Source organism: Megascapheus bottae, chromosome 4 (genome assembly GCF_031878675.1).
Source record: "Megascapheus bottae isolate mThoBot1 chromosome 4, mThoBot2.hap1, whole genome shotgun sequence".
Classification (NCBI taxonomy): domain Eukaryota; kingdom Metazoa; phylum Chordata; class Mammalia; order Rodentia; family Geomyidae; genus Megascapheus; species Megascapheus bottae.
Genome location: NC_143512.1, coordinates 33,151,783 through 33,167,062, shown reverse-complemented (window position 1 = coordinate 33,167,062; position 15,280 = coordinate 33,151,783). Strand labels below are relative to the sequence as shown.

The following is a 15,280-nucleotide window of genomic DNA, read 5'->3' as shown; positions in this document are numbered from 1 at the left end:
TCCTTCGCTCTGGTGGTGAAAACCCGGGGTTCGTTTGGTTTGCTAGCTGATCTGTTGTTTTTGAGGGGTGCTGTTTTTTTTTTCCAGGGGAGAGAAAAGGAGGTGTGTTTGGTGGGGCTGCAGGCGCAGGGCCCGCGTCCGCGTTGCGCGCGCGCGTGGCAGGCAGGCCGGTGAGGCCCAGGCCCGGAGCGACGACGGCGGCTCCTCCCCCCCAGGGGGCCGCGCCGGCCTCCCCAGCGCCTCCGGCCTGGGCTCGGCTGGTGCTGCCGCCCCGCGCGCGCGCGCGCGCGCGCGCGCACCGCAGACTCCGTCGGCTGCCGCTCCGTGTTTTCCCCCATCCCCGCTTCACGTTCAAGGTTTAGCTGCGAGGTCACGTCCATTGACGTCAGCTCCCTGTCTCCCTCTACGTCCGGCTACATTTACATACATCAAGAAATTAGGGCATTAAAAAAATATGCAAATCCTACGCGGAGAGGAGCGAGAGCATTCCTGGCGCGATCGACTTTTATTGAAGCTTTTAATTAAAGGGGCCAGTCGGTGAGCCCCAGAAACAACCGCCAAAAACCCCCCAATGAGAAAAATAAACGCTGTAGCCTCCGGGAACGGTTGTTTCGGCTCCTGTTCTGTAGGCGGCTGAGGACCGCCGGCTGCCCGGCTCCGAGAAGAACAGGTTAGAGGAGGCAGCTCCAGCCCATGCATAATCAGGGCTCCGCGGCGCCTCATTCTTTCCTTCTCCTCCTTCTCCTCCCCCTCGCCCTTCCCCTCCTCCTCCTCCTTCCCCTCCCTCTCCCCTCCTCCCTCCTCCTCCTCCTCCTCCACCTTCCACCTCTTTCCTCTTTCCTCGTCGTCGTCCTCCTCCTCCTCGTCCCTCGTCCTCCTCCTTGTCCTCCTCCCCCTTCTCCTCCTCCTTCTCCTCCTCTTCCTCTCGCTCCTGCTCTGGTTGGTTCCAGCGTGTATTATTTTTTTTAATACTGATGCATATGTAAAGATATATTTGCATTTTTAATTCGTGAAAATCTCAGGTTGTATTCATCTTTATTGATTCCCCTCCCCCTCTCTTTTTCATGCCTTATTTTGTCTATCTGTCTCTGTTGGCCCTTCCTGGTGTGTATTTTTTTGGGGGGGCGAGAGACTCCTGCTGTCTCTTGCTATCTAATATACACAGTTACCCGCCCTACTTCTGTTTATTTAAGCCACAGATATGCATATCTGTCATGTATGCCATGCCAGCTTGTAGAGTATCCTAGTTTGTTCATAAAAGAAAAGGACACATTTTTTCTGTTTCTTATGTATACCCATCCAACGACTATAATGCCCATCGTTCAAGGCTCAAAGTTTGATTGTCTAATTAACTTCATTTAGCAGAGACAGTTTGGGCTAGTGCATTTGAAATGATGTATGCATAAGTGAAGTGATTCCAAAGATAAGTAAAGAATTTTTGTGCTGGGTGATGCGGCATTCACCACGCTATTGCTTTCTAGCATTTTTTATTGTAAAATAAAAAATCTATTTTAAAATGTGTAGACACAGCAATGGACAGCCTTCTCCAAGGAAGACATTTTCAACCATGTTGTATGTTGTGTCATGTCTGCAGCATTCAAAATGTACAGACTTTCATTTTTTATCTTAATATGGAAGGAAAACGCATTGTCTTGATCCAAAAGCATCCTTAATTCCAGACTTAGAAATTAAAACAAATTCATAAACTGAACAGTGACTATATTAAGCCAGTTGATGTGCCTTAGAATATACAATATGCAGGCCTCGATTTGGATCTCAAGCAATGGTAATGTTATTTATAGGATAGTATTTTCCTTCCTGACATTATAGCTATTCGCTCGATGGCTTGTAAATATATATGTATATGTATACATATATGCATATACATATTTCACATGATTATTCTCCTAAAGCTATTGTTTAAAAAAGACTTAGTCCATAATTGCATAGCCACAAAGAACAGAAAATATGTACACATGCAGCTTATTCAATTAAACAAGTCCAAGTACATGCACAGGTAATTAGTTTTCTTATGAATGACTTACCTGCACAGATAGCGGGCAAGTCTCAGCCCACCCAATGGCTTTCAGATATTAATATTCACAGGTATTTTCTCTTATTTCAAGCCTACAGCTTATGCCATCTTTCATGCTAGACTCTCCAGCATCCATTTTTAGCAACTCTAATTCTTAGGGCATTTCTAACCTTAACGTCTGGCTGTAGTTTTTCCAAGCCTACCCCAAAGTGCTCATATGATATGCCACCCAATAAAAAGTGGTTAGATGGCTGCACGTAAAACATTAAAGAATGGATATGCATTCATCCTCCAGGTTGGGCCTTACCTTGCCATATATAGCAAGATTACGTTTCCTAAAACACCTCGTTGAGCCCATTTTATCAATAGCGGCAGGACTCCACGTCTGATTACAGAATTGCGGGTTTCTGAGGACCACTTGAGTGAAACAATTCAACTAGCTAAATGTCTGAGTTTCGCTGCAATTAGATAGTGCAGGGCTGTTTGTTCCTGCCTGGCCTCTGGCACACACACCTGCCTGCTTTTATGCAGCCTCAGGACAAACACACCGGCCACGTTGCCGGGCGTTAGGGCGTCGGTGCATATATTTAGATGTTGGCAGCAGCCAGGAATGCGTGCACGTCCTCTTGCCTGAGTGTGCATGTGTGTACACATGCGAGTGCGCGCGCTCTGTGTGACCAGGGACCCCGGAGAGGTACACCTCTTATCTCTCATCTTTCTGTAATCTCCTTTTCTGTTTCTAATCTCCCTTATTGGCGCGTGGTAGGAAACCAAAGCCTGGGGGACCGTTGCCGCGGCTGCCGGGTGCGCGGTGTGGCTTACCCCGAGGGCCCTCAGCTCTCCGGCTGGCTGGCTCGGTGGGTGTAGTTGGCGGCGGGTGGGAAGCGCCGCTGCCGCCTCTGTCGCGGGTCCGGGTGCTCTGTCCCAGCCCGACAGCCGAGCGCGCGGTGCCGGAGCCCCCTCCCACCTTCCCTCACCCCCATCCTCTCCTTCCCTCCCCTCTGCGCCTCCCTCCACCCACCCCCCCGCTCTGCATTACCATAAGGAGGCCGAGTCCCTGCGAATCACAGCAGCAGCGGGCGGCATTTGAATAAGCCCCGCAACCCCGCGCAAACCCCAACTCCTCCGCTAGCGGCGTGCCCACCACTCCAGCTGCCAGCCTGGCAGCGATCATAGCCTCCTTCAAGTCCCCGACGCGCGCTGGGGGCGGGGGCGGGGTGACACGGGCCGGACGGGGATACTGGCTACTTTTCTATTAACTTGACTGGTAGAATCAGACAATAAATTACAAGAGAAAGGGAGAGAGAAAGGAAGAAGAGAGAAGAAGCTAGAAAGGGGAGCGGCGCTGTAGATGCGAAAGGCAAGCAATAAAGAAATGGAATTCAAAGGTTTAAGTGACAATAACGTTTGGGATAAAGAGAGGGGGGGAGAATGAAGAGGTGGGGAGAAAAGACCCAAATTCCTGAGTCTGGACTTTTCAAGCTAAATAAACCCACCTCACTGAACTGCAGATCTCCAATTAGACACCTGTCCTCACCCCTACCCCCAACCCTACCCCATCCCCCTAGTTGATTGATTAATTTGCTGTCTCAATCAGAAATGATAATTTGAAACAGATACCAGGCTTAACAGAAAGGAGCTAATTTTATGGGATGTACCAAAGGCACAGCACGCGTTTAAAATTACATTTAGAATCAAGGCTTGCCTTAAAGACTCAGACACTTGTCCAGTCATGTCCTCACCAGATAGTGCGATTTCAGTCTAGTGTGCAGAACAAAATGAATTCCAATATGCTAAGTACTTTAAGTGGAAAGTCTTTCTACTGGCCTGATATTCTGCTACGGTTTTTTCCCCCCTCTTTTTATTAAAACTATAGGATTCCTTTATTTCAAAAAAAATAGAACATAGAACAGATTTGTGACTGAAGATATAATTTCAAATGTTAATTTAAATACATCCCCGGTTCCATTCTGCACACTTGGAATAACAGAAGGTTCTGAATTCAACGTAATATTCAACTCGCATCCTTCTCTCCACCTTAAATCAGAGCGGTGATTTCCCTATACAAAACCATCTGAATCATAATAAAATCTCCAGTTACCTATAGGGTCTACCCATTGTAAGAGTCCCTCTCGATATTCATAAGGCAAATACTCCCTCCACCCCATCTTTTGAAACACACAAAAAGAGCGCCTCTGATTAATACTCTTTTACAGTGCATACTAAGCAGAAAGCAGAAGCCGCAGGACGCCAGAGAAGGAAGCAGAATTCTCAACACTAGAATTTTAATACAGAGCCCCAAGATGAGCTAAGCGCTAGGTTTTCCAAGGGGATTAGTATTTGAGAAACTATGCTTCGGAGGAAGCATGACCACATTGCAAATGCTGATTCCTTCCTGGGCCACACGAGAGGAGGCAAACCTGGTTACCCGAAATTTCTACGAACAGACATTTGTAGAAGTTGCTATTGTAGCTCATGCTGTGTCCAGGCCCAGCTTTCCCCCCACCCCCCTTTATTTCTTTTTCTGCGACAAAAAAAATATGGAAACCCATCTACTCTTTCTGTAAACGTTTCCCGCGAGGCTAGAATTTCAACCTCTTGATCCTTTTCAAGAAGCTCTAGAGTGGAGCTCGGGTTGAATTCCTCAGTTTGGAGGTTTTCTTTTCTTTTCTTTTTAACCAGGCGCCCAGAATCACACCGGTGCCCATAGCACGGAAAAAGAAAAGGGAGAAAGTTAGTGGCTGCGGAAACAAGGCAGCTTGGAGTCGATGCCATCGGGTCCCGCTTTTCTCCCCCACCCCAAAGATTTCTCTCTCTAAAACCAAGAGTTCACACAGCTCTTCCCTCCCTGAAAGGGCTCCTTTAGGCCAATCAATGTCTTTGGGTCATGGCCAAGCCAAGTGTAAGAGAGAATAGTTTCAGAAAAGCCTAGTGGGGGACGCAGTCCTAACTCTAGAGCTCAGGCGGGTTTGTGAACCCACGGTGCGCACAGGCTGAGAGGTTCTAGGGGCCAGCGCGGGGCTCCTGGCTCTTAGCTGTCGCCGGCAGGGAAACAGCGACACCTACTGGTCGCATGAGCACCGCGCCTGGGCCGTCGGGGCGGCCTTTACTATGTGAACATGGGATGCCCACGTTCACATAGAAACCCAAGGGTGTCAGGATCTCTCCAGGCCGTGCCCACCTTGGTTTATATTGATTCCCAAGGGACTATAGAAGGAGACTACATGTCCATGTAAGCACACACATTCTAGCTAGAGATTCTTTCTTCCAGTAAACCCGAGGGAACTAGATGCTTTTAGCTATCATCTCTTGAATTTATGAACCTCATGCAAAGGTTGAAACCCCGATTTCCTTGGGATTACAGCTTTAACCACTGCAGAACCATTCTCATTTCAGCATGGACTAAAGATGGTACTAGCTCATTCTGGGCAAGGCGGGAATGTGATGAACCAGGGAGTTTTCCTCTGGCCTGCTTCTGCAGATCCAGGTTGCCCTCCGTATAAGCAGGAGTGGAGCTTTAGAAGTCTGCCTGCCCACTGCCTTCCTTCCTTCTTTCCTTCCTTCTTTCCTTCCTTCCTTCTTTTCTTCCTTCCCTCCTTCCTTCCTTCCTTTCTCCCTTCCTCCCTTGTAAAGAACCACCACTTTAGTAATTACTCATAATGTAAAGACAAATCCGGAGTGCTACTGATATTTTTGAGACCTAAGATTATATATATAATAAAGATATATAGATATATATCTTGATAAATACCTTGAGGAATTGACTTCTGTTGGGAGAAGTATGAAAAGGTGTGAAGGAATGGCAATGCCTGAGGAAATCCTAGCAAGGATGAAGGTGAAAGAAACCAACTCATATATTCCAGACTCATTTTATCTTTTGTAAAAAGCAGATATCTGCCTCATTATGAAAAGGAAAGATCACGTAGGTGGCTGCTGCAGCAGTGAATGGAGGAGGAAGGAACCTTAGCCCCTATGATCCCCTTTGCCTGTTTTACTTGCACATGGTTTCGAGGCTGGCATGGGCCTCAATCCTGTCTGTAATTTGGATATTAACCTAGTGAAATATTAAAGCATATTCCTCCCTTTTAGATAATCAGGGCGATCAAATTAGCTGGAGTCTCTAAGATTTCCATTTAAAATATTACTGATGAACGAATCCTAGAATGCAAACAAAAACGTTTTCATGCCAAGTTCAAGAGTTCATCTAAGAAATGGTTTTCCTTGGCTTTAGAAGCCTGAGTGGAAGCAGGGTCTGAAGTGTCCTGAACAGAAAACGTCTGGAGAGTGGTTTGTGTCGTAGGGCCTGTTAAGGCTCAGTTCTTGTCATTCTCTATGAAATGCATTTGCTAATTCTATTTTATTTAAATAAAATTGGATACCTTAGTGTTCCTAAAAACCCAGAGTTTTAGATTAGTTCTTTTCCTGTTTCATTATAAAGCTTGAGAAGCCTGTTCCTAAAGTATTTTGTATGTATTTTGTTTCTTTAATTTTCCTGAAAGTGATTTGAATGTGTTCTGAAAATATATGAATTCACACATTGGAATGGGCTCTTGGCAGTTTGTATGATGTAGGAATAAACTTGTATAACTAATATGAATAAAATAAGGCCTATCCTAATAGCATCGGTCTTAATGAAGCCTATACTGAATATCAAAGGCAACTTTCTTCTGGTGAAATGAAAACCTGCATAAGAAAGGAAATGATTATGGAATAAACTACATTAAACTGGGCACACAACAAGCACCCAATCAACCAAACCCAGTTCAAATGTTTCGGTTGAGTATTGAAGGCACCTTGAAAAATGCAAGCAATTGAGATTGTTTTTTTTCCCTTTTTTAAAAAAAAAATCTTACCTAGAATGGATTCTCATCTCACAGTCATTCCTTTAAGTCTAAAAATTGTTGATTTGACATGAACAAATAGGAGAAAACAGAATTTATGGGTCAAAATGGTGGAACTTCTCTGCATAGTGATCCCTCCCAAAGCGTGAGCCAATTAAGCTCTAGATGAAGGAATGTTTCTTAATTTAGAACAGGAAATTAGGTTAGCTAAATCATCCATTTTTACAAGAAATGCAAATACATATTATATATGCATGTGTGTGCCATTGTAATGAGACATGTGCATAAGAGAAAGATAAGGATGGAGACAAGGGCTTGGGCCATGTTTAAGTCTTCTTTTGCATATATGTATATTTCTTTTAACATATCCTAGTTAGCTAGGAAAGTAAAGAACTGAAGCAGGCTAAACTGTCATTAGACTGTGTGCGTGTCCTTTGTCACATCAGCACTTCTGGGCTTGTGTTGAAGGATACTCCCTTTTTTGCTTATTACATCCCATGAAGGAAGGAAGGGATGATTAGGGAAGCTCATTTTGGTATGTGAAATGAGATGGACACATTTGAAGCCCAGCTAGGTGGCTGTCTGGTGAAGGGGCATTTGCTGTGAAAGGAAGGAGTGGCAGGCGTGAGGCTTCCGCATTGCGAGTGCTTTCTTTTCTGCTTCCCTGAAGTCTTCAGAGGCTCATTGATGTGTTTAGCTTTAGGGAGTAGAACTCCCTGGACACCTGTGTGCACCTGGCTGGAGGGCGTGTGTGCATGCATGTGTGTGTGCGTGTGCGTGTGTGTGTGTGTGTGTGTGTGTATAGGTAGCATTTCATTTTTCATTCGAAAAATAGTGATCCTCCTATTTTGCCATGTCATCAGTTAAGGTCAGGCACCAAGGTCACTAACTGCCCAGGTCCATTCACGGTCAACGTTAGCATGATTGCTTTTGATGGTATGAATATGGCTTCTCTCATTTCTTTGGCTCTTTATGGCACCTCTTTTGAGTGGGTGAGGCCCTATCCCCACCCCCACCCCGCCTTTCCTTCTTGATCCCAGCAAACAAAACCACCCTACCACGCGAGCCATCTGCCGCAGGTGTAATGGATGGCCGGGGGCCGACCTAACCACACTTGAGTCTCTTTTAGGTCGTCACCGCTCGGCACCAAACAAATGAGTCCTGTTTCGCCACTAGGGTGCCGAGGTGGGTCGTGGATGCTGCCCCCCATCCCCCGCCTTTGGCAACCCGAGCCAGCTGACACAACCCGCGAGGCAGGCACACAGGCGCCGAGAAAACGCCCAGGCCCGCGCGCTCCTCCCGCCCCCACGACACACGCGGAGGACAAGCACGCGGCCTCTGCACGCTGCAAAGGCCTGGCCACTCTCTGAATTCCCGGTAACTTACGACGGCCTCACTCCTTGCACGCACATAGCCTGTGTGTGTGTGTGTGTGTGTGTGTGTGTGTGTGTGTGTAGGGGGCGCGCGTGAATTTGCGTGTATGCTTAAAAACGCTTATTGGTAGGTCAGTAGCAGCTGATCAGACATGGCAATCCAATAATCTTTCTGGCCATATCAAAATTTTCGTTAAAATGACTTTAAAAAGAAAAAGGGAAACTCTCCATTTTTCTGTGTAAGTCTGGGGTTCCCAGGTTAGGTTCTGGGGAGCCCTCGCCTTCCCAAACTTTCCCCTTTCAGGTTCTGGAGCGATGTGCGCGTTCTCGCTTCCCCACGGAGTGAGACCTCTCCCGGCGCCCGTGGGGAGAGGAGAGGAGCGTGGGGCGCTGGGCGCAGGAAGAAATTGGGTAAATAGCAGGGAGCGCCGCGAACCCTAGTTTAGAACACTGGTTGGACGCACAAGGTGCCTTGAGGAGCGGGGGACACAAACCCGGGGTCCCCAGATCCTTCAGCCGCAGCCCGCGGGCCGGACCCACCCCCACCCCACGCACCCATCACCCAGCTCCGATTCCATTTTTTGCGTGCCGTGGGTAAGTGGTGTGGTGCGGGTGGCTTGGCTGGGGTGGGGGAGCGGGCTAGGCGGGGAGTCCACGGGGCCCCAGCGTACTCACCTCGAGCGAGGCCCTGGCAAACGCTGCCCCGGCTGCAGCAAGTTTCCTCTCGGAGACGGAGTATGCCTCGCCATCCTCTCCGCAGCGCTCTCTCTCTCTCTCTCTCTCTCTCTCTCTCTCTCTCTCTCTCTCTCTCTCTCTCTCTCTCTCTCTCTCTCTCTCTCTCTCTCTCTCTCTCCCCCCCCCACCCCCGCTCCCTTTCTCTTTTGAACAAAGTCACAAGTAATGGTGGGGGGGGAGAGAGAGAGAGAGAGAGAGAGAGAGAGAGAGAGAGAGAGAGAGAGAGAGAGAGAGAGAGAGAGAGAGAGGCTGAAGAGAGGAGGTGGGGAATCGGAAGGTGGTGAGGGCGTTGGTGGGAGCGGAGGCGGCGGCGGAGGAGGGGAGTGAGGTGGGAGGGGTGGTGAGGAGTAAGCGAATCTGGGCTGGGGTGGGACGGCGGGGGATAAATGGCTCCCCTCCCCCGGCAGTGACGCCCCCAGCGTCCCGAGAGAGCGGGCACGTCAGCCGGGCCTCCCAGGCGGGGCTGTACAAAAGCTCGCTCCGCGGGACCCCTCGGGGCTTCTCCCCGCGCCCCGCGCCACTTGCCAGCAAGGACCGCGGAGGGTGCTTCGCCTGGACAAAGGTGGCTGGCGGAGGGCGGCACGCTCCGGGGAACTTTCCTTTCATTCCGGGGAACCCGGACACCCGGTCGATCCCAGTCTCAGACGAGCTCGGGCGGCCCGCACGGAGGCCCGCGTCCTCACCCAGCCCCGAGGGCGGCCGCACCTTAGTGGGGAGGACGCCGCTCACCCGGCCCGCGTCCCCCACCGCCCAGTATCTCAGTTCACACTAGGGAACTCCCCCCACTTCGGGGCTTGTTTTTAACGGAGCTGTGTGTGTGTGTGTGTGTGTGTGTGTGTGTGTGTGTGTGTGTGTGTGTGCGCGGGTGTGCGCACCCACACGCTCTTGTTTGTATTAGCGTGCGAGGCCACGCTCCAGGCAAGAAAGAAGATTAAAAAAAAATAAAAATAAAAATCTGGCACCAAAATGTAGCTGTAGTGTGCTACTGCTTGGGACCAGGATCAAGTGCAATCAGAATTCCAGATTATCTCCACCAGAGCCCACCGGGTTTGAAACCAGCAAAGAGAATTTATCGTGAAGTAGGACACACATAGGCTAAAGAACTAAGAAGCCTAACACGGTAGCAGGGCAGGAAGTGGGACAATTTGAGTCACGTCAGGAAGCCACAGTAGTTGGAAAGGCTCCCTTGAAAAAGGACATCCACGACGGAGAAACATGCGAGCCTCCGACTGGCACAAAACCGCTTCAGTACGTGACGGGATTAAAAATAGGAGCATGCTTTTCGACGTAGACGACCCATTAATTCTCCGTTAGACGCCTTACACCAGCCCCGTGGAATGCTTCCATAGCAGCCTTCAATGTCCAAATACTGGGACATTATATGTACACACACACACACACACACACACACGCACTGTGCACACGCAGGCACATTTACAAAGAGGGGGGAAAAAGTTGAAAACGCGCCAGTACATATATTTTTTCAAACTGTCCCCAAATATAGTATTTTCCTCTGCATTTCCTTGTTGTCCTGTAGATACAATATCATAGCTACACAGCCGTCCAGGTTTCATATACTTCTGCGTACGTTCGTAGGAGTAGCGCGTCATTTTATGCCAGAGGAGAAAGGGAAACCTTGAGAGGCGTGGAAAAATAGCCTTGGATTAGCAATTATATTCTCCCACAGCAGCTTGATTTAAATAAAAGGGATGATGTCACACTATTTCTCTTTTCCCATTTCAGTGGGACCACGAACCGGTCTGGTGAACCCCAAAGGCGTACACTTAGTTAAAGGATTATTATTTCCTCTACGGTTATATGCCCACCCTGTGGCATAAAGTATGTCTGAGCCTTAAGGTGTTTTACATTTGGCATGATTTAAAGCCAGTGGGATAATAAAATGTTGCTAGTTGCAGCCACTATAGTTTGGAAGGAAAAAGGGAACAAAGTTGTTCTTTGAAAATTATGTTAGCTAAAGGCAAATAAGAATATTTCTCATCAGAAAAAGATGCTTATGAAAGATACTAAACAAGGACTGCATTAGCAACCAAGTGGAGTTTTGAAATTCCTTTAGAGAGCTGCATTTGGAGAGCAGGTAGGAAGGAGAAAGACCCCAGTCCAGCTAGCACCAAGGGCTTGCAGTACCAGCAGTAAGAGCTGTGTACTCAGCAGTGCCTCTGTCCTCTCTTCCATGCTGCTAGGGTCTTGGTTCCTGAGGAGAAAAGTTCATATGTATTGTGGATAAGCCATACAGTGGGTATTTTTTTTAAATAAGGGTAATTTCACACTATAGTACAATGGTTTGATGTAAACAGTCTTTTAAATTTTGTCATCTTTTAAGTTACATAATAATTAAACTACTCTGCTTCTTGGAGGACATTTAGATAATTTAGCTCTCTTGATTTGAAATTATTTCTCAGAGTTTGATTCTGGTGAGTTCTGCATGGAAGGGGGAGCCCCACAAAAGCACAGTTTTGAATGACAAGACTAGCACACAAAAGAGAGTCATCAATTACTGGATAGGTAGAGGAAGACAAAAGAATGTTGAGGCTATGTTCAAGAAGGTCTTGGCAATTTGCAACACTCCTCTTTCTATTTGAAATAGACAACTTGATATGTTGTGTTCCACTTTTCCTCTTTTTTAATCATCTGCAATCTCAGAGATTTCTCTTCTCTTTACTAGCACAATACATCCTGAGGTTTGAATTCACACCAAGTAGTCATTGAAGTTGCATGGATGTACCTACCACCTACCCTCTGGAAGGTGTGGCACCCTTTAATGAAAAAGTTCAGCAAACCCCCCCAGGCTGAAGTCGAAAATGTGTTTTACATAGAACATGATTAGATGGGAAAGGTAACTTGAAAATGCAATCTGATTCTGTACAAAATATTTTTATCTTATTGGAAAAAATAGTAAAAATTCTTATACCTCTAAGTCCAGCTTAAGAGTAACATCTGGTCTCCAGCCAGATCATACAGCTAGCAGTGTTCTCGTATGTGGGATCCATGAGGAAACGTGTAGGCATGTAAAAAAAAAAAGTAGGGTGCATGGAGAGTGAGGCTTCTTAAATCTTTTCACTGGAATCTCCTGTGATCACCCAGAGGCTTTGGCAGAAGCAGAGAAAGCAAGACAATTTGCTACCAAACACCTTTGACTGTGACATGTTTAAAGGGTTTAGTTTAAATTTGATTTTCTCATAGATGATAGTCTTTTCTCTGTTTATGTCTTAAAAACAAAACCAATGTTCTTTTTTATAGGTTGATCGTTGGTGGGGATGGTTACAATTAACACAGACATACAAGGACAGTTCTGGGTCATGCAAATATCAATATAGAGAAGGTGCCAGTTTGCTTACTGCTCCAAAAAGAGACACCTTTTTATGTGTATAGCATGGATTCAAGTCTTCCTTGGTATGAATTTTTGGCTGAACCCATTAGTCCAAATTAAAGAATTCAGAAATGTACTCACACCTCCTTCAAATAACGACTCAGAGGCACAGTCTCTGTTCTTAATTTTCACATTTTTGTCACCTTTAATGATTCCTTTTTTCAGGAACCAATGGGAAGATTATAATGTGGACTTCAAGGTGGAGACTTGAAATGTTATTCTCTTTTCACATAAAAAATGAAGCTCCCACTCTCCCCAATTCACTATTTGATTTTTAAGATTCAAATGTATCCTTAGTTCTCCCAAACGAACCATGCCATCAGATTTTAAAATCACAGCAATTTGGTGTCCACAAGTAAATCGATAGCTTGAAGAAGTCACCATCCCTACATTGTCTTTCGTTCTTGCCTAATAAAGCAGAGGTTACGAATGTATGAAATCACCTTCTAATGGCTTATCAAAATTTGGTTCAAATTCTACGTAGGGGCTGGGGCTAGCTTCCTTGGGCTTAATTTTAGAGACCTGTCTCTGCTCCCAGCTTCAGGCAGCTTAACCCTACGAAATGTGAAGTTTGGGCTCCCTGTTGCCTGCAAAGATCTTTTACTTTAAAAAAAAAAAAACAAATAAAGAAGTTCTGATTTTGCTTCACACGGAGCCGAGCCGCGTCCACCGGTGAACCCGTAGGGTATAAAGGGCAAATAATCTTAAGGATGAAACCGCACAGTTTCTCCTCCCCTCTGGAAATGAAACAGTTGGGGGGTGGCTTTCTCTCTTTTGTCCCTAGTGCTTGGAATCCAGGGCACCTGCAGCGACTGGCCTCAGGTGAGCGACTGGAGGTTGGGGAGAAGACGGAGCTCTTCTCCTCTAGGGGCCCCCCACCCTCACCCCGCCACTTTCTGAAAGCCTGTTGACCTGGGTCGCCATTTCGCTTGTTCTTTTCCTTCCCATAACACCTGCTGCCACAGATCGGGTACACCTGACACCAGATGTAGTCAAAAGGAAAAGAAAAGAGAAAACCACACCCTCCTTAATTCCGTTTGGTAAGAGCTCGGGCTGCCAAATCTATTATGTAATGCCAGCTCACACGGACACCTGTGCGCGCTCACTGCAGCTGGCTCGGGCTTCAGCAGCTCCGGGGCCTAGCACCCCGGTTCTGTAGCCGGAGTCAGGAGTAAAGAGAAGCAGGAAGGAAGTTTAGGTTGGAGGAAGACGCTTGGGGGAAGTGGGGAATAAGGTGAGTTGGATCCTGGAGGGGAAGCCAACGATTTAGGACTGTGAAAGCACAAAGCCACTAGTTCTAAGTCCCAGGGCTCAGTCGGGGCTGTGTCGGGTTCCGAGCACTGGACTGCCCTGGCTGCCCCAGGTTCTGATGCGTACCTGAAGGCTGTCCCTCCGGCCAAATAAAAATAGGTCTACCTCGCCTACTGCAGGGCTTCCGAAAGCCCCCAGCCCTCCCCTCCCTTTCCACCATTTAGGTGTTAGCCTTGCAGGCCCAGGAGGTGTCCACGACTTAGCCTGGCACGTGGATTCAACCATTAACGTGCCTGGGTTACCCCTGAAGGCAGACAATGGTTTCATTAATCGACCACCATTAATCAACCCAAGAGAAACCTCATTCCTGTCGGGGGAGCGCGTGTCTGTCTTCTGTGGCTTCGCAGTTTGGACGGAAGGTAGTTGTCACATTGGGTGAATCTGTTCTCCCAAAGGTCTGAACCTCCAGATATTTGGGGTGTAGGGGGAGGAGAACCAATGACTCAATGGGAAAAGGTCAGTCCTCAAACGTCTAGGAAACTCACAATCCTCACTAACACAAAAGACGAAGAGCATACCCCATCCCCCAGAATCCATGTTCATATTTTCAACATTTTTCTCCGAAAGAATTCATAAACTCTTAAGGTGACTTTCCCATCCACTAGGACACCAGATCAAAGAAAGTAGCAATTTACAAAGATCACAATCTTGGACAGAAGCATTGAAATAAATCTCGATCTCGAGTCCTGCAATTCTTAAGGATTTTAGTGACTCAGTCTCCCCAAGTTCATCGCTGATACATGATTTGGGGATCTGTTTGAAAACAGTGCAAAATTAAAGACAGAGCACAGATTTCTGGTGGATTAGAAAAAGGAAAAATAAAAGCGCACATGTAGCGAAAGGCAGAGACTTTGCCTGGACGGATGTGGCAGGCATGCCTCACTCCCGCATGAAATCGCCATGGGCGATTCCCGGTCTTCATCTGATGGTCTCCACCCTCTAATTCTCCATTTCCCATTAACAGCAAGAGAAGCGTCATCCTTCCAATTTCTTTCCTCTATCCATTGAAAAGAATGCGCTCCAGATCCTAAATAAATATCCCCCCTTTCACACTCGTGTGCGCCTAGAACGGTGTAGCCCGTGTCCCTCTCCCCTCGGTGGCGAGCGTGTGGAGGAAACTCGTCCGGAGGACCAGAGGCTGCAGAGGCCAGACGCGCGCTGCCCAGCCTGCGAGCCGACAGCCCGGCCCCGCCGACCTGCGCTCGCCCCACACAACCTGCTCTCCAGCGCAACTAAGCAAAGCCCACCCAAGAAAAGTTAAAACGTGATGGCACTATACCTTGCCCGGGTTACTCAGGCGCCTGTCTCCCAGTTTGGACATTCTGGAAGTGTTTGGTTTGGGGAGGTTTGCTTTGGCTGGGTTTGGGTTGTCTATATAAGCCCTGCTGGAGTACTGTGCTGAGGAACGCGCCTTGATGGACTCGGGTGTTAATTAACACGCGGCTAATTTGAGCTTCGGGAGCGGGAGGCGGCTGGTCGTGGCGCCGCGAGCCGTGAGGGGCCAGTGACCTCTAGTGGACAAGAGCAGATATGCACCGGCAGCGAGTCAGCCAGCGCGCACGGGGAGCTGAGAAAACTGCTGGTGCGCTGCCCAGTC

The 15,280-nt window shown here is 47.7% G+C and overlaps 1 long non-coding RNA gene across 2 annotated transcripts in view; it reads right to left on the bottom strand.

Annotated features, from left to right (window-relative positions):
• LOC150064244 (uncharacterized) overlaps window positions 1–15,050 on the bottom strand; it is a 26,821-nt gene extending 11,771 nt beyond the window's left edge. The window contains exon 1 of one of the 2 annotated variants that reach the window (XR_016535253.1): window positions 14,963–15,050. This is a non-coding gene — a long non-coding RNA (uncharacterized LOC150064244). Of the gene's footprint in view, window positions 1–8,924; window positions 8,988–14,962 lie in introns of those variants that run through there. The other variant, XR_016535252.1, reaches the window with a different exon arrangement.
• Window positions 15,051–15,280: the final 230 nt, after the last annotated feature.